The sequence below is a fragment of the Ranitomeya imitator genome, chromosome 2, assembly GCF_032444005.1.
Source record: "Ranitomeya imitator isolate aRanImi1 chromosome 2, aRanImi1.pri, whole genome shotgun sequence".
Classification (NCBI taxonomy): Eukaryota; Metazoa; Chordata; class Amphibia; order Anura; family Dendrobatidae; genus Ranitomeya; species Ranitomeya imitator.
Genome location: NC_091283.1, coordinates 792,782,294 through 792,805,426, shown reverse-complemented (window position 1 = coordinate 792,805,426; position 23,133 = coordinate 792,782,294). Strand labels below are relative to the sequence as shown.

Below are 23,133 nucleotides of genomic sequence, written 5' to 3'. Positions count from 1 at the left end.
CTAAAAAACACTGCAGTTTTCAGTACGAGCAACATTAATGAGATTTCTGGAAGCTCATTCACACGCTGCTTATTTTTTTCCTTGCAAATTTCAGCCATCAATGTGTATTTTCAAATCTGTAGCACATCAATTTTTTCACCCATTGAAATGAATGGAGAAAAAAATTGCAAAAATGCAACTGAAAACACTGTAAAAACATGTCAAAATTGGGCGTATAGTACACTGCGTTTTTCCTGCTAACACTGGTTTTTGGTGCAGAAAAGTTCTATGTGTACATATCATATGTATGTGCCCACACTGATTTCTTGATGGGTTTTCGGAGCAGAATTTTTTTTTAACTCTTTAATCAAATCTCGTGATTTTGAAGCTTCTCATGGTTTTTGGAAAGTTTCTGCTTCAACAACTCTGCAAAAAAGCTTCAATGTGAACACAACCTAAGACCTCATTGAAATGCCCATTTTTCACCTGCATGTTCTTCTATCCAGGTTTCTCATGATCAGCACACATTTCCAATATATTCTATGGGGCTGTTCACGTCAGTGATTTTTTGTGGACGGGAGACAAGCTCTTTTTTGGTCCACGTCACGGATCAAACTCGCAATTGTCAGTCACAAGGGCTGTGAAAAATCCACTTATCATCCAAGTGCTGTCCATTTTTTACTGTTTCATGGCAAGGACAAGCCAGAAATTTTTGTTGTTTCATATTAAAAAAAATTTAAATCTCATTGACATATGCCGCATAGGCAGCACAAAACGTTGGTGCAAATTTCAGCACATACTGCAGATTTTATCCAGATTTATCCAGATCCATGCGCGGTCGGAAATGGTGGACCGTCGGCAGCAAAAAACGTTACGTGTAACGTTTTTTGCTGCCGGCGGTCCGCCACAACATGGCGCAACCGTCGCACAACGGTTGCGACGTGTGTCAATGCGTCGCAAATGTTAGTCTATGGGGCAAAAACGCATCCTGCAAACAACTTTGCAAGATGCGTTTTTTCCCCTAAACGACGCATTGCGACGTATTGAAAACGACGCTAGTGTGAAAGTAGCCTTAGGCTATGTGCACACGCTGCGGATTTTACTGCGGATCTGCTGCGGTTTTGACGCAGCGGATTCGCAGCTGTTTTCCATGCGTTGTACAGTACCATCTAAACCCATGGAAAACAAAATCCGCAGTGCACATGCTGCAGAAAATACAGCGCTGAAATGTAGCGTTGTTTATTCCGCAGCATGTCAATTCTTTGCGCGGATTCTGCTGCGGTTTATACCTGCTCCATAATAGGAATCCGCAGGTGTAAAACCGCAGGTGGAATCCGCACAAAAAACGAGGTAAATCCGCAGGTAATCTGCAGTGCGGTTTACCTGAGGATTTACAAAACCAGGTGCGGAAAAATCCTCAGAGATCCAACCTACGTGTGCACATACCCTTAGGTTCCGGAAACAAATTAAAAACACACGTAATATGCAACTAAATATATATGCATATTAAAAAAAAAAAAACGCATTGAAAAACTCAAAGAACCTAATTTACATTATAGGTGAAGAAATGGCGCAGAAAATCTGCAGCATCAAAAACTCAACGTGGGAACGGCGTGGTTCAATGATACCCCGGGTGTCGGCGGCTGTGACGTCACAAATGGCGCTTTATCTGCTTATTATTTAGGGTGTATATTAAAGAGGTAAAAAGAACTAGAGAGAAAGAGACGGAAAAAGAAAAGCCAGAGCGCACATAGCATAGTAATTCCAATCCAAACAAACCAGCCCTCTGTGCAGCAATGTGTGCCAAACTGTGCAACAGGGGGAAGGAGGGAAGAAGGATGGAAGGAGGGAAGGAGGATGGAAGGAGGGTGGGAGGGATGCAGAAAAGGCTGCCGCGCAAAGCCAAAAGCAACGCCACAGATTGGGCGTGGGGAAGGGCTAGAGGTTCAGGTTTCAGACAGAGAGGAGTGGTCAGGGAGGAGGAGAGGGCTGGGAATGTGCATGAAGAGTGAGGGGGAGGGAGAAGCCTCGTCCACTTTCCATTGCTCCTCACACTCAGGCTGCACTGCCTGCACCTCACCTCTCTGCTCACTTTGGGAAGTTCACTTATTTCTTACATATGTTGCTTGTTTGTTGTCTTCATGGAGATGATACAATGACACTGGTGTTTGGGGAATGCTTGAACTGATGTTGTGGATTGTTGCACCTTGGATTGCTACTTCTTAAAGAATAAAACAAAAAGAGACTTTTTTTTTTTTTTGCATCTTCCAAGAAAAGAGCCCAGGACTTGTGCTGACCTCACTCATTCACCCTGGATGGGGGATCTGGCTGGTTCCCCTCTTTTGAACCTCACTCACTACTTGCTGTTGGGTCCTGCTGCTGGAGGATTACACACCCTGGACTGTGCCTCCTTTGGATCCTTATGTCCATTTCTTGGAGAGAAGGGAATGAATTCTTCTGATTGCTAGGACTGAACTTGGGAATCTGTCCCTAGAGGGTTATTGAGACCTGTGTGTTTCCTCTTGCCAGGCACACGCCTGCTGCAAGACAGGGGGATCTTTTTACACCACAGTCTTTGCAGGTAATGCCAACAAAGTTCATTTCACTGCTGCTTCTTTACTTGTTACCCCCCCTCCCCCCCCATGTGCCAAAAGTTCAACCGGCGCTCCCCAGATTTACCATTGATTGACGCCGATTGTTTCTTACCTTTAATTCTTGTAAGAGCGCCTCATCGCATGCTGATATAAAGGTAATGTGCAGGCCATAAAGGGTTAACATGGCTTTTAAGGCTACGTTCCCACAACGAGTTTTTGGTGCGTTCTTCGTGCTGCGTATTTTTGGAAAAAAATGCAAGTAACCTACGGGTGCAAAAAACCTGCAACATCAAAAGCTCGTCATGGGAACGTAGTCTGATAATTCCCTTTTTAATTAATTTATTTTTGTTTTACATAAAGGCTTATTTCCATTGAAGGTTTTTATTGAAAAGGAATAATAATGAGCATTTACATAATAAGTAAAAAAAAAATGTTTTGTCATCCGTAAAATCTGAAGACGTGTCGTAAACCTGACCGGTCGTTGGCATTGTTACAATATTGCATTACATGTAAATACAGGTATCGGTAGCACGCTTGCTGGGAAATCACTTATTTTACATTTTTATTTATTTTATATTTTTGCACATAAATTGGCCTCTAGGTAAAATTTTACCAAAATCATCGAGGGGTATGGCAGCGGTGCCCGGCTTAGGCAGGGTTAATCTGCCCGTGTAGGTGAACCTTTCTCGTTTTCACGTGGGCGAAATATAAGTCTTAATTGTTGGAAAGTGGAACAATAGTAAAGGGAGGTCCTGTTCTGTCATTGTATTAAGGCTCTGCTTTAGATCTTCCGCTTTGGTTCGCTGGGTTCGCCTTTGTGTATTATCTGTATTTTATCCGATGGGACTGGCTGGAAGTGATTGACTGGAGAACAAGTTTCTGTTCCTGGCGAAGTTGTCCAAAGACTTTAAGTATTCATTCAAAACCAAAACCAAGTGTCCTATAACCTTGCAAAGATGCAGATTATTCACAGACACGTGATTTAATCACGGCGGATTCGCTACCGGTATACTCGGTGTCCATCATACACCACTTATGATGTTCCTAAGTATCTGTGACATCATTATGGTATATGACGATCAATCAGAAGTTACTAACCTGTCCAATAAATCCGTCCCGTTAACGGTTCTTGCACCATAAACGCTATAGTTATTAATACATTATATTTATTAAATTATATTTATTTATTTAATACAAGGCTCAGTATTGGTCATATTATTCAAGAATCTGCACGACCAACCGGACCATTAAAAAGGCTTGCTGCTGCAGCACCTCTTGGAATATGACCTTTATTTGTGCTTATTAGCTAACTATACTACTGCAGTAAGTATTTTCTTCCCTTCATGCCTGGCGTGCAGCGGGTTAAATGCTTTAAGGCTTCTCCAGTCATTGCATTCTTCAATTCATAGTATCTAGCACTGAATGGCTTGGACCTGACTGGTTATAAAACTGTCTTAACTAGTGACAGATTTACAGTCTGGGGGTAGGTGCAGGAGAATTGTAGGGTTTTGCTCAGGTCTGGGGCCTGCTTGGAATGTCACATCCCTGTGTAGTGTAAACCTATTTTCTCTGAGAGGCCTTTTATGTTCCTCATTATAACAAAGGATTCCTCTTCTGTGCAGTGAAAGTTAGCAATCACTGCTTGGTTAACTATTTATACCCCATGAGAGCTCAGGGGGGTACGAGTTATGTCCATATATCTGTATATGTACACTTAAGCTGTTGGATGGATGCATGGAGTATATATCGCTAAATTATATTTCAGATTTGGGCATTAACTTGTGGCTTGTAACAGAAAAAAAAGCCATTTTTTTCAGTCTCAATAGAAAAACTTAAAAAAAAATAATTAAAATATGCACCAATTAGAGCGTACTAGATAAAAAAAAAAATCCCAAGGACCCACCAAGAGAAGCACCAAAAGTGTTAAAAATAGGCAACAAATGGTGGCAGCGATGTAAAAAGAAAAAAATAATAATAATAAAAAAGGCGCTGCAGATTTCACTGCTGAAATGCTGCGGCTTTGCTTTCCATTCCACCCTTTGCAAGTCTTCTGTAAAATCTGCAGTGTAAATAGACATATACTGCAGGTCTCAGATCCGCAGTGCACAATTTTCTCTGTAGTTTGGATGAAATTTTGGGAAAGGGCTCATTCAGACGTCCGTTTTTCACACACAGGTTCCTTCCGTCGTATTCATAAGTAGAACTTGCACCTATGATAGTCTATGAGGCTGTTTACATATCTATTTTTTTTTTTCTATCGGACCAAGTGGTCTATGCAAAATCACGGAGACGTATCTGATATTGATCCAGGTTTTCGGATCAAAAACGCTAATGGGAGTCTATGGGCATATAAAAAAAAAAAATCGGATGGCACTTGGATGCTGTCCATTTTTCATATAGGAGAAGCTGGGGACTCTAGTTTTATACTCATCTGAGAAAAACTGAACCAAAACACTTTTGAAACTTTTTTTTTTTCTTGTATGTGAAACCCCCCCCTGATATCTGAATGAGTCCTAATATGCAGTCTAGGATGGAAATCCTGGCCAAAAATATGTACGTACAACTAAGTTCTCAGCTCTATAGATTCTTGTTAACCATCTGACCAATAAAAATTGCAATGTCTATAGTGATGCAACCATCAGATCTGCTGGAGGTAAAAGTGTTCATGTAGTACAACCTTTTATTGGCTCAAATTTCATTGGTGGTGATGTTGACGCACTATTACAAAAATAAATGTGGAATGATGGATGGGTAAACTTGTAGAAAGAAAACTTTGCCTAATTCCCAATGGAGAAACACATTGGGAGCTGGTCTATAATGTTACAACCATCAGATCTGCTGGCGGTAAAATCATTCAAGTATTAGAAACTTTTCTTGGCTCAAACTTAATTGGTGGTGATGTTTACATACGATCACAAAAATAAATGTGGGCTGATGGATGGGTAAACTGGTAGAAAGAAAACTTTTGCCTCTTTCCCAATGCAGAAGCACATTATAGACCAGCTCCCAGTGATACAACCATCAGATCTGCTGGAGGTAAAAGCGTTTATGTATTAGAAACTTTTATTGAGTCGAACTTCATTGCTGGTGATGTTTTACTTATGATCACAAAAATAAAGGTGGCATGATGGATGCGTAAACTTGTAGAAAGAAAACTTTGCCTCTTTCCCAATGGAGAATCGCATTGGGAAGCTGGTCAGATTGAGAAGGAATCTTCAGGTCTTTGGCCAGCATGAGTATTGTAGATAAATAGCCACAGGTTGCCATCCCCGACTCTAAACACTGGAGTGACTTGATTGTGATGCACCTCAGGAGTTGAGTAACATATGCCAACTGCTGCAATTCTTCTGCCTATAATGTGCCCAGTGTTTGGATTCTTCTATGGTTGTAAATGGTCCTTTCATGCTCTGATCTGAAGTGTTTGGGGGAAAAGTGCTATCTAATTAAAGTAATTATCAGTACTCTCCAAGCTATAAGACCGGAGTGTTTTGCTGGAGAAAAATCTAGATGTCCTTTGTATGAAACATGTATTGTGCCAGGCTCGGTGAATGTACTTTGTGCTCTGGCATCTGGGACTTACGGTTGTATGTTCGTGTGAAATTCTGCATTCTTAACCTGTAGAGTGAAGTGTATGTGACAACTGTAGAGGCTTTCAGGTCTCATTGTAACTTTTAATGGGGGTTGCGAAAAGCTTCTTGATTCTAGTGAGTGAAGGAGAAGAGGCTACCCCCCCTCCCATGCCTTTTACAGAATGCCAATTAAAATGCAGATTAGAAGCATTTTGTGATCTCTACAAAGCTTTAGAATTAATATCCATGGTGGGGTGTTAAGGGAGGAGGCCGGATCTTCTTGGAACTAAAATGAGAAATTCTATATGGGATTTGTAAGCGCAATTAATGGCGATGAAGGCACTTTGCCTTCTAGGGATTTAGATTTAATGGGGAGCAGGGGTTAAACCCCTTTTTACATGGAGGCTTGAAAGAACTTTAGAGATAGCTGTGTTAAAGAGCGACGAATCGTGTAAAGAAGGTGCCATTTTAATGAGGCGAGATGTTCTTATAATTGGAATTCTTGGCCATAGAAAGGAGTTGCTTGAAGTGTGGAGAAAAATGAGACTCCGAGTTGGCTCTGACATTGCTTAAAGATGCTCTGCTAATTGATAGTGTGCTAATAACTGTAATGATTGCAAAGGTGGCTTTGATAAATTGCTTTGGACTACGTTTATCAGAAGAGTTGGAGGACAACAACTCAACTTTACCATGGGCCTCTTAGTTCACATGTGGAGGAGCTCTTTATCGAAGTCCTTCAAGTGCCCTCTTAGGCAAAACTGTTGAAACCTCCAATTAATTGGGAAAGCGTAATAATCGCCAACATGGACGCCTTCATGGCTTCTACATGCTGTTGTCTTTATATGGACAGCACAGTGGCTCAGTGGTTAGCATTGTTGCTCTACAATGCTGGGGTCCTGGGTTCAAATCCCACCAAGGACATCTACCAGGAGTTTCTATGTTCTCCCCGTGTTTGTGTGGGTTTCCGCCGGGTTCTCTGGTTTCCTCCCACATTCCAAAGACATACTGATAGAACATCTAGGTTGTGAGCCCCAATGGGGACAGCGATGATAATGTCTGTAAAGTGCTACGGAATATGATGGCGCTATATAAGTAAAATAAATAATCTTTACCAGAAATAGACAAATGAGGCACTTGAGGTATTTAAGGTGAAATTGACTAACTATGGCAAGATTCTCAAAATTGTGCACCCATGTGTGTCTCCCCCCCTCGAAGTGAACAGTTATAGTGCAGACTGTAGCTTTGAGGATCCTATACAAAGGCTGTGGATGAATTGTTTCTGTGGAACTGAAAGACTTTTATTGTGCTAATGTCGTCATTTAAAGGAAAACAATGCCTTATGAGGGGTGGAGAGGCACAATAATAACCTTCTGTCTCTCTTGTTCCAATGTCTCAATTAAATCTGCCATTATACCCAAATTTTTAAAGCTACAGTCAGCCTTTATCAGAAAATGATACGTAACACATAAGTGTTGGTTAAAGCGATGTATCCAACTCTACAAAGCTTCTGCTTTCAGCTAAACAACTTTGTTTCCAAAAAAAAATAAGCTGTGGTCCTGTCTGCCATTGTGCTTCTAATGAACTGACTAGTGAAAAAGTACCAAAAAAATCAATGATTGACCAAGAGATAAGGGATTCTTTAAGATGACAAAAAGGGTCTTCATTTTCCCAGAAACCATAGTACTTATTCATGTGTGTTTGTATGCATATTTGTATCATCGGTCTAACTTGTATACCTAGGATCCACATTGAAAGTAACGTGTAAAATTCTCACCAAATTACTGAATATCCGAATCAGAAATTGATGTAGAGAAGGTAAAAAAAAAAAAGTTAATTACTATCCGCAACTCAAATAAAATCCACAGGATGTGAATGTTGTCACTGTAGAATGTTGTGGATTTACAGTAGGAAAATCCGCACCAGATATGCAATGTGTGAACCTAGACTAAATTTGTATCTGTGCTTTTAGTAAACTGTTTTGATCAGTTTTTTTTCAGGTTCTGAGATTCACAAATGAAAGCTGAGCATTGCGCTCCTCCGAGACTGAAGTCGTCTGTTGTCTCATCTTCAGTCTCAGAAGAGTGGCAGTTCAGGTTTTCCACCTCCATGTTTTTTACTGATAAGTGGATATCACATCGCCCGGTCCCCTACATATCTAAAATTCTAATATGTGATAGTTTTTGAAAGTTACACTTTTTTGGTAAGCTGCAATACCAGACACAGCCCATGCACCAGGGTGGCACTGTTTTGGGCAATGGTGAATTAACATATCTATGTATTTATATAGGTAACATAGTTAGTAAGGCCGAAAAAAGACATTTGTCCATCCAGTTCAGCCTATATTCCATCATAATAAATCCCCAGATCTACGTCCTTCTACAGAACCTAATAATTGTATGATACAATATTGTTCTGCTCCAGGAAGACATCCAGGCCTCTCTTGAACCCCTCGACTGAGTTCGCCATCACCACCTCCTCAGACAAGCAATTCCAGATTCTCACTGCCCTAACAGTAAAGAATCCTCTTCTATGTTGGTGGAAAAACCTTCTCTCCTCCAGACGCAAAGAATGCCCCCTTGTGCCCGTCACCTTCCTTGGTATAAACAGATCCTCAGCGAGATATTTGTATTGTCCCCTTATATACTTATACATGGTTATTAGATCGCCCCTCAGTCGTCTTTTTTCTAGACTAAATAATCCTAATTTCGCTAATCTATCTGGGTATTGTAGTTCTCCCATCCCCTTTATTAATTTTGTTGCCCTCCTTTGTACTCTCTCTAGTTCCATTATATCCTTCCTGAGCACCGGTGCCCAAAACTGGACACAGTACTCCATGTGCGGTCTAACTAGGGATTTGTACAGAGGCAGTATAATGCTCTCATCATGTGTATCCAGACCTCTTTTAATGCACCCCATGATCCTGTTTGCCTTGGCAGCTGCTGCCGGGCACTGGCTGCTCCAGGTAAGTTTATCATTAACTAGGATCCCCAAGTCCTTCTCCCTGTCAGATTTACCCAGTGGTTTCCCGTTCAGTGTGTAATGGTGATATTGATTCCTTCTTCCCATGTGTATAACCTTACATTTATCATTGTTAAACCTCATCTGCCACCTTTCAGCCCAAGTTTCCAACTTATCCAGATCCATCTGTAGCAGAATACTATCTTCTAATGTATTAACTGCTTTACATAGTTTTGTATCATCTGCAAATATCGATATTTTACTGTGTAAACCTTCTACCAGATCATTAATGAATATGTTGAAGAGAACAGGTCCCAATACAACTTTTCTTTAGTCAAGAAGAAATCCTATTCTATTCCTATAGGGACTTGAGAAAAGGTTTCTGCATATTCCCCAATGTATACAAGAGAACTTTCTACATAAGTGACCACTGATATTCCTGTGCTGTTCCTACATTTGGAAGGAGGACATGTCCTTGGCTTGAGGTGTCTCATTAGGAGAAAGATGTGTCTGCTTGAAATCTCAGTCATTTTGTTTATATATTGTAGCTGAACTATGGACCGTCGCCCCCACTCTTTTCTTCTCCAGGGGTCTATCTGACTGGCCAGATTGGGAGAGGTGTGATGGATGGATTACTGACTGTGATATGTAAACTGCTCCAGATCCCTTAAGATCTGATCCTGAAAGTGAAAATAAAATAAACAAATATCCAGTAATGGTCTCCAGGTGCTAAAATCCTCACTCCCCTCCTATAAACTAATTGATTTATGCCGCCCCATTCTGGACATGGACAATGGCCGGTTTACATTGTAAACGGTCAGTTATTTTGTATTCTTTGCACTAATTTAAGAAGTATATGGCCTGTTATGGGACATCAGGAGAGGTAGACCTTACCTTCAAAATTGACTATTTCCATGAAGCCGAATTTCTTCTAGCTTTTACCTTTTTTTTACTTGAATTTTGGTCAAGTACTAGAAGCAGATCCATAAATGATCCTATAGATCTATACAGAATGTAAGTTGATCCAAAAGAGTTTATTTCTATCTTATTCTTTATGGGGCTTTCAATTGTGGCTTTCTGATGCAAAAACTAGAAGAACATAAAATCAAAACTACTAGACTTGTTTCTGTATACTTTCCCTCCCTTTACGGATCCCTTCCTGTCATTGGCTTGTAAATCCGCATTGCAACGGCATCCATAAGTCAGTGTGTGACGTCGCTCTTCCCTAGTGATCCAGTATCTGATGGGCATTTCCACCATTACTAGCATTGTACCTATGTCGCAATTTTCACACACATGTTCTGCCATGTGCCTGAAGTCTATGGTTAATCTTTTTTGGGGCTGACGGCATGTGTTGTTTATTTCGTACCCAAAGTCGGGATCAGCTCCAAAAGGGAGACATACGATATTTTCTTTTTATGTTTCTCATTTTGTTAAGATCTGATAAAGGTTCAGGGTAATAATAAAAATACAAATGAACAATGCCCTGGAAGTATAACCATGTGGACCCTGCCCTATTTAGAAAAAAAATGGATGTGCAATATATCAAGTACTCCCTCCATTCACTTAAAGGAGGATTCCGGGCTCAACTTATTTAACACAGGGATTGACAGGACACAAAAGAATCCTTGTGTCTTATGTCATGTCACCTTATGTCATATATTGGAGAATTCCATTGGAGTTGTATGCCAAGAGCGTATATATCTCCGAATAAAAGGATTAAGTGTAATGGCACGTCTAGTACCTGGCACCAAAGGCAGATGCCCTTAGTTTTTTGCCTACTGACCTAAGTTTCTTGAAGCTAGCAAGCCCAAGATGCAATCATGTCTGCATCATCCCTCTTAGCCATTGTTGGGGCCGGCTCCAAGTCTTCATTGGCCCCTTTAACACATACCACGATTCATGATGCACAGATATGGCAGAGAAATATAGGTATAGCACAATGCCAAAGATTTAACTTCTTACATTACATGAGCGATATCTATTGTAAATTCTACTATGCCATACAGCAGAGGGGATTCAGGTGATCGACAGAAATATAGATTTCAGTACCTATAGTAATAGAGGTAAACGTGGTATTCATAAATGTACTCTACTAATAGACACTATCCTCAGAAGTGTACCCTATACAAAAGTCATTTTCCTCCTATATAGTCCTCCATACATTATTACGGGCACCACATAGTCCTCCATACAGTGTTATGGGCACCACATAGTCTTCCATACAGTATAATGGGGCCCACGTATCCCTCCATTCAGTATAATCGGCCCCATTTATTGCTGCATACATTAAAAATAAACAAATACTCGCCTCTCCCTGTTACCCTAGTGCCCCTGTCTCTGCAGTCTCCGATCTGTTGACCTTCTGCACTGTCTGTAGTGACTTCATTGTGCCCTCTGCACTGAGATGTCACAGAGCACAGACACCGTGGGGGAATAATGGGAGCGGAAGCTTCAGAGGACAGTTCCCTCTCCCCTCATTGCTTTCAACTGTGTCAACATTCAGGATACTAAAACAGTTGAATGCATGATGGGGGCGAGGGGACGGGCTCCCCCCGACTCATGGACTCTATAACGGCTGTGTGGTCTGCTGGTTTGGTAGCAATATGCTAATGAGTGGGACCCCATCCCTTGTCCAGAGCCCTGGCACTTGTCCGAGGGCGCTGGGTAGTGAAGCCGGCCCTGACCATTGCTCTAGGTGTCTCTAGAGTCTACCAATACCCCAAAAAGTCAGGTGATAGCAGCAAAGCTCTCGTCACGTTGGTTCCCTGCCTTCTGAGTTGTGTCCTTTTGGACAGTTTTCTATCTGCATTAGATTATCTGAACATCTCGCAGCTGTCATGACAAAAATGTCCTAAATCTAGAATGTATCACGTTGAATAAAACATGAGGGTTACGATAATATCACCTTTTTGGGAATTTTTTTGCGAGCTGATGCTCAACAATGAACTTAGTGTCCGCGCTCGTCCATTCTGCAAGGGGAGTTATTTTATGTGGGAACGCATTCATATTTTGCTAATAAATTTACTGTTGTTTTTGCTCTAGTGCTAACATGGACACGGAGGAACAAGAGGATGTATTGAGTAACTCTACGACCGGCACAATATGATCTTATTATTATCCGCCGGACCACCCCGCCTGGGGCCATAATGTCACAGTTCTTTTGCTGTTCCGAAGGTATTTGGCGCATTTCCCTGCCAAATCTCCTTGGTCTCATTTCTTGAGTTTAGCCAAGTCATTCTGGCATTGTCCAGTGTGCATGGCTGACAAACAGAGGGATGGAGAGAATGCAGTGAATTGATGATTGTGATTGCAGGCCTCCGCTTGTACCGGTGGAGTTTAGCAGCCTGTGCTTGGATGTAATTAATCATTGGCAGGTTGACGGCTTCACACTGGAGCTCTGCTCTTTGGTAAACGTGAAACTGGCATTTGGGGATGACATAAAACAGACCCCAAATCGAGTGAGGAAAAGAATCAACAATTAGGGCAGTTTGAGGCGGCTGCAGGTTTAAGGTAGCAGTTACAGACTATTCCAAGCCAGTTAATAAAAAAAGCAAAATGTGGACTAACTCCTTGTACTGCACATTCAGTAGAAGCAGTCACATTTAGTAGCTTCACAGCATGGCTATATTCACATAGTTTTTGAGGAGTTGGTGGAGTGTATTCGCTCCCCCCCCCCCCCCCCCCAAATGTTTTGAAAATTTTACTTTAATTTACATTATGCTTTGCTATTCATATGAGAAATATTTTGAGCATTTTTTTTTTCTTCAGGCTTTGAAAAACGCCCTATGGGGAAAAAAAAATTAGCATGTCGCTTCTTTAATCCTACTGGACTGCAGGCCAAACTAGGCACTCAAAAGGCTGCAAAAAAACGCTTTAGGGAAAAAAAACTTTGAAAACTCTTTAAAAGAGCATGAGGGAAAGGAGAACTCCAAAAACGTCTCAAAACAGGAGCGGGTTCCTAAAGCAGATTCTGTTTGAAAAACACATTGTTTTGGAATGCCTCAAAAACGGTGTTAAAAACGCCTACAAGTGACTGCAATAGATGTTATCTCTTGATGCATATACATTGGAATATTCAGTGTTTTTTGTTTCTTTTTCTATAAAAATTCATAAGGATGATAACCCCTTTAATCCCTATACCTGGAGCACGCATACACTCCCTGCAACATAGAACGGCGGAATCAGCTGTGCTATTATATATCATGCTTATTGGATATGATAAATCTGTCCCAAATTTTTACCTTTTAGGATGTTTCCGATTTTGTCATTTTTTTTTTTGAGCATACAAAGCCAAGCTCTAAAGTAGTCACAGACAAATCTCGCAAACCTACTTGGTCATAACTTGTCTGAGAATTGTTGTGGTGCTACCAGAGTCGCTCTAGTGAAAGGAAAAGGTTGCTGGCGAGTTCTGGCAATAGCAGGAACTCTAACTATATCCAAATTTATGAAACTGTCATGTGACTTCCTCTCCTCATAGAGAAACTTTGAGGCAATTGGAGAGAGGCAGTGATGCTGTTATTCCGCCAAAACTTAGACATCAACTGCCCAATCATAGTCTAGTCAAAATATACAGTTAAAAAAAAAAATAACATTAAAACAATTGCTTTTTCATAGAAAAGTCATCTGCTCTATAGTAAAGGTCTATTTACACGGACCGACCCGTGTCACAACAAGACCGCTGATCAGTAACCTTTCACCTATTGGTGATCGGTTGAATGCCTTTTTATGAAGGCAGACCAAAGTAAACGATATGCACTGATCCATGTATGCTAAATGACTCGGTGCACATAGACCACTGTAGTTCTCGGCAGTGCGAGTCCTGCTTACACAAGATGATGTGCTGCCGAGAGCAATGATTTGTGACACTGCGCAAAGTATCATTGGGTGATCGGCAGCCTCTTGACATGGCAAGATAATGATGAAACAAATGTTCTTAACTACGCTTGTTCACGATTCTTGCAGTATAAATGCCTCTTTAGTTCTCCTAATTTACCACTGTAGTGACACGGTGATAGTGTCACCGGGGTTTAGGCCAGGGGCGCTGGCCGTGACCGCGAGCCGATAACACTCGGAGCTAGAAGACCGAGGTGTGTAGTGCAAAGGTCCTGATCTAGGCTGATCACGTGATCACAGGGGGCGGCGCTAAACTGGTCACATGACCACATGGGGCGGGGCTACCACATGAGCAGACAGAGAGCCGACCGTGATGCTGAGAAAGGTGCGCAAACTGAATAACGAAGTCAAAGCATAGCCAATGGTCAGAAGCCAGACAAGTACGAGGTAGCCAAGGCAAGACAGACGAGTAAACAGGGACAAGCCAAGGGGTCAGAATACCAGGAGGGATAAAGCAGTACCGAGCAGCAAGAAAGGCAGTAGTAAAGATACAAACCGGGTCATACACAGCGAAACTCACACACACAGAGGAACAGCGATTACAGATGAGTAACTTGGGTCAGCAATCTCTCTAGCTGAGTAAACGGAAGTATCACCGATGCTGGTCCCAGGAACTACCAACATTAAATAGCCAGAACTAAAGAGAGGCGGACAAACTTACCAGGACCTGACCAGGACAGAGCCAGAACTGCCCCGTCTTGAGTCATGACAACCACATTACTATTAACAAAAATGTAAAATCATCAGATACTACAAATGCAGTTTGCTGATATGATATCAGACCTCAGAGCAAATATTTCTTGGAAAGTGCTGATGACCTTCATCTAAGTGTTGTTAAGTGAACATAGGCAAATTGTAGGGTGAAACTTGCAAAGTATTGTGGGATTGCTGTATGGGATTTTCTTTAAATAAAGGCTAATGATATGTGCACACGTTAAATATTTGCTGCAGACATGTCTACATACAAAATGCTTTATAAAAAACAGGTGCTTTTGTGTTTTTGATGCTTATTTTTTTCTTATGTTTTTTATCCCACTCATTAGAATGGGTGAAAAGTGCTGCAAAAATGCTGAAAGACTTGACGTGCTGCAGACTTACAATTGCTTCAAATCTGCAAAGAATAAAACAAGCAACTTGTGAATGAAGTTTCAGAAATCTCCTTCACTTTGCTGGGAGAGTAAAACGCTGCATTTGCTACTGCAAAAAAAGTGATGTGTAAACATACCCTTAAGGGGTTTTTCCTCATGTTCTTTCATCTGGCGTGCGCACAGCTTGCTGGGGGCGGTGCACTCCTGAAGATTGACAGTTCAAGCCAGCAGCATGATCATGCCACGGGTTTATGCAGCAAACAATGGCAGCTTTGCCTCTGCAGCATCGAAGGAGCGCAGGGTCACAGAGGTCATCATGAGGTTTTCAATGAAACACTTGCAAGATGGCTCTAGGAAAACATCAACCTGTGATAGACTTCAGCGGTGGTCAATAATCTAAGCAACAAGTAGTAAACTATGGAAATAAATTCCCTACATACCGGAGAACAGAGAGGACTTTTAATAAGAGGTAAAGTGTAAAAAGTTGCTTTTTTTTGGAAGCACTTTGCAGTTTTCCCTCTTTAACAAGATGAGACAAGACAGCGGGTTGTCTGGCCTTAAGGTAGTGATGACCTATCCACAATTTATCTATCTACTCAGGAATTGATTTGTAGTTTTCATCAATGGCCATTACATAATGAATGAAGCTGAGTTTTTCCGGCTCCTTTCACTGTTTACATAGAATCGTACAATGTTAGCGTTGGAAGGGACCTCCTGGGTCATCGTGTCCAACCTCCTGCTCAATGCAGGATTTACTAAACCATCTCGGACAGATGTCTGTCCAGCCTCTGTGTGTAGGCTTCCATTGAAGGAGAACTCGCCACCTCTCGTGGCAGCCTGTTCCACTCATTGATCATCTGGTCTTAAAGGGAACCTGTCACCCCGAAAATCCCGGGTGAGGTAAGCCCACCGGCATCAGGGGCTTATCTACAGCATACAGGGCAGAGCAAAGTACGCCTGCGCCGGAGCCGTGGCTGAAGAGCAGAAGAGGACGTCATGGAAAGAAGATAGGAGGCGCCGCAGCGGACCGGAGACGCCCATCCGACCTGACCAGCAGCGGGACCGCCCCTGGGTGAGTATAATCTAACGTCTTTTTCTCCCTTTTCAGGTTACATCGGGGGCTTATCTACAGCATTACAGAATGCTGTAGATAAGCCCCTGATGCCGGTGGGCTTACCTCACCCGGGATTTTCGGGGTGACAGGTTCCCTTTAATGGAGTTAAAAACAACTGATTGGTGGAAGTGTTAGGGTCAGACCTCTCATCGATCTGATATTGATGACATATTCTAATGGCAGGTGCAGACAACCGTATTTTTGATCCGAGTGCAATCCAACAAAAATAATCTGATCCCACTCGGACCAATGTTTTTCTATGGAGCCGTGCACATGTCTGATAAATTTTTTTTTTCCCTCGGACAGAGTCTGTCTGAGGCAAAAATCGCTGCATTTACAATTTGTATCTGATATTCCGATCACATTCGGCCACGCAAGTCAGTAAGTCCGTTGAAAACATCGGTCCGCACTCAGTTGACATCAGAATTCTCTTGGGTGAGAGAAAATATGACAGCTTGACCCTAGCCTAAAGATAAGTCGTCAACATCATAAGGTTGGACATTCCATGTATTGTTGGAAAGAAATCCTGGTTATGGGGGACTTTAACTACCCGGATATTAACTGGGAAACAGAAACCTGTGAAACCCATAAAGGCAACAGGTTTCTGCTAATAACCAAGAAAAATTATCTTTCACAATTGGTGCAGAATCCAACCAGAGGAGCAGCACTTTTAGACCTAATACTATCTAATAGACCTGACAGAATAACAAATCTGCAGGTGGTTGGGCATTTAGGAAATAGCGACCACAATATTGTGCAGTTTCACCTGTCTTTCACTAGGGGGACTTGTCAGGGTGTCACAAAAACACTGAACTTTAGGAAGGCAAAGTTTGACCAGCTTAGAGATGCCCTTAATCTGGTAGACTGGGACAATATCCTCAGAAATAAGAATACAGATAATAAATGGGAAATGTTTAAGAACATCCTAAATAGGCAGTGTAAGCGGTTTATACCTTGTGGGAATAAAAGGACTAGAAATAGGAAAAACCCAATGTGGCTAAACAAAGAAGTAAGACAGGCAATTAACAGTAAAAAGAAAGCATTTGCACTACTAAAGCAGGATGGCACCATTGAAGCTCTAAAAAACTATAGGGAGAAAAATACTTTATCTAAAAAACTAATTAAAGCTGCCAAAAAGGAAACAGAGAAGCACATTGCTAAGGAGAGTAAAACTAATCCCAAACTGTTCTTCAACTATATCAATAGTAAAAGAATAAAAACTGAAAATGTAGGCCCCTTAAAAAATAGTGAGGAAAGAATGGTTGTAGATGACGAGGAAAAAGCTAACATATTAAACACCACCTTCTCCACGGTATTCACGGTGGAAAATGAAATGCTAGGTGAAATCCCAAGAAACAATGAAAACCCTATATTAAGGGTCACCAATCTAACCCAAGAAGAGGTGCGAAACCGGCTAAATAAGATTAAAATAGATAAATCTCCGGGTCCAGATGGCATACACCCACGAGTACTAAGAGAACTAAGTAATGTAATAGATAAACCATTATTTCTTATTTTTAGAGACTCTATAGCGACAGGGTCTGTTCCGCAGGATTGGCGCATAGCAAATGTGGTGCCAATATTCAAAAAGGGCTCTAAAAGTGAACCTGGAAATTATAGGCCAGTAAGTCTAACCTCTATTGTTGGTAAAATATTTGAAGGGTTTCTGAGGGATGTTATTCTGGATTATCTCAATGAGAATAACTGTTTAACTCCATATCAGCATGGGTTTATGAGAAATCGCTCCTGTCAAACCAATCTAATCAGTTTTTATGAAGAGGTAAGCTATAGGCTGGACCACGGTGAGTCATTGGACGTGGTATATCTCGATTTTTCCAAAGCGTTTGATACCGTGCCGCACAAGAGGTTGGTACACAAAATGAGAATGCTTGGTCTGGGGGAAAATGTGTGTAAATGGGTTAGTAACTGGCTTAGTGATAGAAAGCAGAGGGTGGTTATAAATGGTATAGTCTCTAACTGGGTCGCTGTGATCAGTGGGGTACCGCAGGGGTCGGTATTGGGACCTGTTCTCTTCAACATATTCATTAATGATCTGGTAGAAGGTTTACACAGTAAAATATCGATATTTGCAGATGATACAAAACTATGTAAAGCAGTTAGTACAAGAGAAGATAGTATTCTGCTACAGATGGATCTGGATAAGTTGGAAACTTGGGCTGAAAGGTGGCAGATGAGGTTTAACAATGATAAATGTAAGGTTATACACATGGGAAGAAGGAATCAATATCACCATTACACACTGAACGGGAAACCACTGGGTAAATCTGACAGGGAGAAGGACTTGGGGATCCTAGTTAATGATAAACTTACCTGGAGCAGCCAGTGCCAGGCAGCAGCTGCCAAGGCAAACAGGATCATGGGGTGCATTAAAAGAGGTCTGGATACACATGATGAGAGCATTATACTGCCTCTGTACAAATCCCTAGTTAGACCGCACATGGAGTACTGTGTCCAGTTTTGGGCACCGGTGCTCAGGAAGGATATAATGGAACTAGAGAGAGTACAAAGGAGGGCAACAAAATTAATAAAGGGGATGGGAGAACTACAATACCCAGATAGATTAGCGAAATTAGGATTATTTAGTCTAGAAAAAAGACGACTGAGGGGCGATCTAATAACCATGTATAAGTATATAAGGGGACAATACAAATATCTCGCTGAGGATCTGTTTATACCAAGGAAGGTGACGGGCACAAGGGGGCATTCTTTGCGTCTGGAGGAGAGAAGGTTTTTCCACCAACATAGAAGAGGATTCTTTACTGTTAGGGCAGTGAGAATCTGGAATTGCTTGCCTGAGGAGGTGGTGATGGCGAACTCAGTCGGGGGGTTCAAGAGAGGCCTGGATGTCTTCCTGGAGCAGAACAATATTGTATCATACAATTAGGTTCTGTAGAAGGACGTAGATCTGGGGATTTATTATGATGGAATATAGGCTGAACTGGATGGACAAATGTCTTTTTTCGGCCTTACTAACTATGTTACTATGTTACTATGTAAATGTGTAAGTGAAGAATGAAAGTAGAGATATATAAGCGTTTTAGATTTCCTATTGAAGTGGATCCCAATATGTTCACAATTCCGGACCTGCATGCATATGGGGGGGGAAGTAGTTATTGGAGCTAATGAGACCTAATAGCCCAGGACACAAGCTGCCTGTGGTATAAAGAAGCTCGCCAATAAATGCTGGGTATTCTGCCCATGGTATGGGACACATCCTTATGCTCTCGCGCCTGAAGTCGCTGCCAGCACATTGATGTGGGTATGTTGCTGCCATGTGCCACAGATGTTACATATGGAAGATAGAAATCTGAGATTTTTTTTTTTTCTTGACTTGGATCCATTTTAGAAACCGGCTCGCTCGGCCATGAAAGGTTTTGTAAAACCTTTTAGGAATCATTTCCATGTGGGTTGAACAATAGAAAAACACAGCAGCCTATTTACCACTCACGGCTGTATGGTTTTGTGTAGTTAATTAAAATTTACAGTTGCGTGAAAAAGAGCTGCCTTTGCAGTTGTGAATGATGTGGTGATGTGGAGCCAGATATTTAATTGGGCGCAGTCAGTAAGCTGTGTCAGGCAGCGTGAAGAGGAAGATGCCTTGTTTTAGAGTAGCCCAACCTCCGCTACTATTATACATCTTACGGCCATCTTGGGGGTACGGTATAAATTGCACCTGCAGCCTTTACATAAGCGGAGCTGGGGTCAGTAATGAGAGAGAGAGACTGATGGTCGTGCCTCATGTTATGACTTTTAAGAAGAAATCATACATGTTTCCGTTCTCTTGGCCAATGGTAACACAAGGTCTGGCACTTCTTCTATTTCGTCGTTACATTACATTTGTAATTTATTCCATAATGGAATATGTAACAGAAGCAATGGATGCCAAGCGGCAGGGTGTGAGGAAAGCCCTTAATAGCCAGCTAGTGGGTTTTCATTGTTTTTCTTCATCTGTTTTCCTCATCACAAGCCCCATTTCCACGTGCTGTTTGGTTAGCATGGCTAAACACATGAAAACATGAGTTGTTGAGCAGTCATGGGTTAAAATGATGTATGAAATAAAAAAAAACAAAGGCACCAACATCATCAATATAGGCAAAGAACCAACAGAAACTATTTCTTTTACTAGATCGCTTAGTGCGGATAGGCTGCCATTATTCTCGTCAGCGCAAGTCCAGTTGACATGGGACGTTCCACTGCCAGAAACTATAATCTTTTATGCTACATAAGACCATTTCACAAGGTGAAGAACGTTTTCCTTGTTCATCAGGTGATCGGCGGCCTGTTTGATGATTGTGAAACGAGTGTTTTTAACAAAACTCGTTCACGATGATCTTGCGGTGTAAATGGCCCTTCAATATATGACTCTTTAGGTAAATTAACTTGGCACGTTGTTTGTAAATGAAGTAACAGGCAGGGACACCATGGGGGTACAGAAGTAGTAGTTGTACCTAGACTGGGGTGAATGAGAATCCCTAAAGGCCCTTTGCCATCCCAAAAAACACCAGTGCCATAAATGGTACATGGCACGTGGTGGATGAGAGCCCTGATAAAAAAAATTTGCATTGTGACCCAGGAGTCTCAAATTTTCTTTCTGATAACCAGTGTTATTTAAAGGCTCCCATACGCATTAGTGCAATGTAGACAGAACCACTACAATTTTTGGTGAAGCTTCACAGATTATATATACTGAGCATAGGGAGTCTCCTGACTCTCCTCCGTCAGATGATGTCAGGGTAAAGAAGAGGTGGATATGGTGAAATCGATGCCTAGTTATTCTTGGAGACTACCCATCAGAAGAGATGTCTCCTCCTTGACCTATTCTGATTACATGCACGCTCCGCTCCGTTGAATGTTTTTGGCGGAGTTCAAAAAATTAAATGTTGACAATTATCTTATGTGTATGGTCACCTTTGAGTCTATTTTAGCTTCCTAAAAAAATGGATTGCCCAATTTGGATTTTCCACGTTGTCTTGTATTTTTTTCTTAACTTCGGATACAAGAATGTCATTGTTTGACAGCCATATACCAGTTTTGCTAAAGGACCTTTTGAATAGAGATGAGCGAATATATTCAGAAAACGATTGCTGAATCCGAATTTGCCATATTTGTGCCATATTGGTACCCAATTTGTGCCAAATTTGTGTTTGACGATCGTTTCCGATCATACTCGCTCATCTCTACTCCCATTGACTCCAATGGCGTTCGGCTATGATAGGCAAATATTTCAAATACAATATTTGCCGGCGATCATAATCCAAACCGAATATTGAAAAATTCACCCATCCCTTCTTTTGAATACCAGAGTGAGGATATCATGCAGCTTCAACTATCATGGGTATTTTATTTGGATCTGCCATGTAGACACAATAAAGCAAACCATGTTGTTCGGGCTGATCTACTCTCCACTCACCTGCTTTTTCTAGAAACTGGTGAGATCATTATGAAATTAGTTGTGGTTCAACCTAGAAAGTGGCTGTTTCCGCTGCACTTAGGTGGTGTCAGCTTAAAACCTCCATTTAGTTATATAAGGAGCCAGAAGAAGGGAGCGATTGTTGTATATAATACAGAGAATTCAATTATTAGAAAACACTTGACAATGAATGGGTCATAGTAGAGCAGAAGAAAGAAGTAATCCTTTAAGCCTATTAAAAATTAAGATAAATTAACTAGAATACTGATTACACATTATCGGATATAAAAAATAATAAAATCCCTTCTAGTCCTATACAGGATATCTTTCACTTTTCAGCTAGTCTCCTGGACTGAATTGAATCTTCAAACTTGTGTTCCTCGGAACAAACGCACGTTCCTCTGTTGTGTGTATTAATCCACATCTGCAAGCATTGGACAAACAACCTTTTCAACCTGAAGGACCAGTAACCTGCCCGAGCACAATCTGTAGAGACCGGCGTCATGTTTCATCTAGCCTTCAGTAATCGAGCCCTGTACTTACAATTCCTGGACAAGAAGTCTGTAAAACTCGCTTGTGTTTAGTCGTCATGTTTTGTGTTTACGGGCTAATAGTCATATAAAATGCTGCGACATTACACTTTTACAATCTGAAGCTTTCCCTTTCTTAAGGGCTTGTTTACGCTCGGTGACAACGGATTTTAAATGACCGCCGATCACCTACAAATTTGTGGTCGTTGAGTAGTCTACATAGACGGGCCGACCACACTTCTGTTATAGGTCATTCTGTGCACTTAGGCTACTTTCACACTAGCGTTTTTTGCAATACGTCGCAATGCGTCGTTTATTGGAAAAAACGCATCCTGCAAAGTTGTTTGCAGGATGCGTTTTTGCCCCATAGATTAACATTAGTGATGCATTGCGACACATTGACACACGTCGCAACCGTCGTGCGACGGCTGCGCCGTGTTGTGGCGGACCGCCTGGAGCAAAAAACGTTACATATAATGTTTTTTGCTGCCGACGGACCGCTTTTTCCGACCACGCATGCGCAGCCGGAACTCCGCCCCCACTTCCCCGCACCTCACCATGGGGCAGTGGATGCGCAGGAAAAATGCATCCGCTGCCTCCGTTGTGCGGCGCATTCACTGCTAGCGTCGGAACCTCAGCCCAGCGCACTGCGACGGGCCGAGTCCGACGCTAGTGAGAAAGTAGCCTTAGACAGTCATTGTTCTCAGCAGCATAGGTCCTTTTAAGGCAATGTGCTGCTGATAAAAATTTCCGACACTGGCCAATTATCGGAAAACGTGTTTTCCTAGCAACAATAGGCCATTGGAAATGAACCCTAAAAAAAACAGAAATGGAGGATATTAGCAGTTCACCACAAAAAGGCCTTCTGGGGACACTGTATGCATTCGGATCATGCCGTATGGTTTATATTTGTATTTTGTGCATTATTAAGGCTTGGTGAAGTTGCGAAGAAGGGTCTGTACATGGACAGTGAA

The 23,133-nt window shown here is 41.7% G+C and overlaps 1 protein-coding gene across 2 annotated transcripts in view; it reads left to right on the top strand.

Annotated features, from left to right (window-relative positions):
* The first annotated feature begins 2,003 nt into the window (after nucleotides 1-2,003).
* Nucleotides 2,004-23,133, top strand: part of FGFR2 (fibroblast growth factor receptor 2) — a 92,032-nt gene continuing 70,902 nt past the window's right edge. The window contains exon 1 of one of the 2 annotated variants that reach the window (XM_069753663.1): nucleotides 2,004-2,560. The gene's annotated coding sequence lies outside the window, so the exon portion shown is untranslated. The remainder of the gene's footprint in view (nucleotides 2,561-23,133) is intronic. The other variant, XM_069753662.1, reaches the window with a different exon arrangement.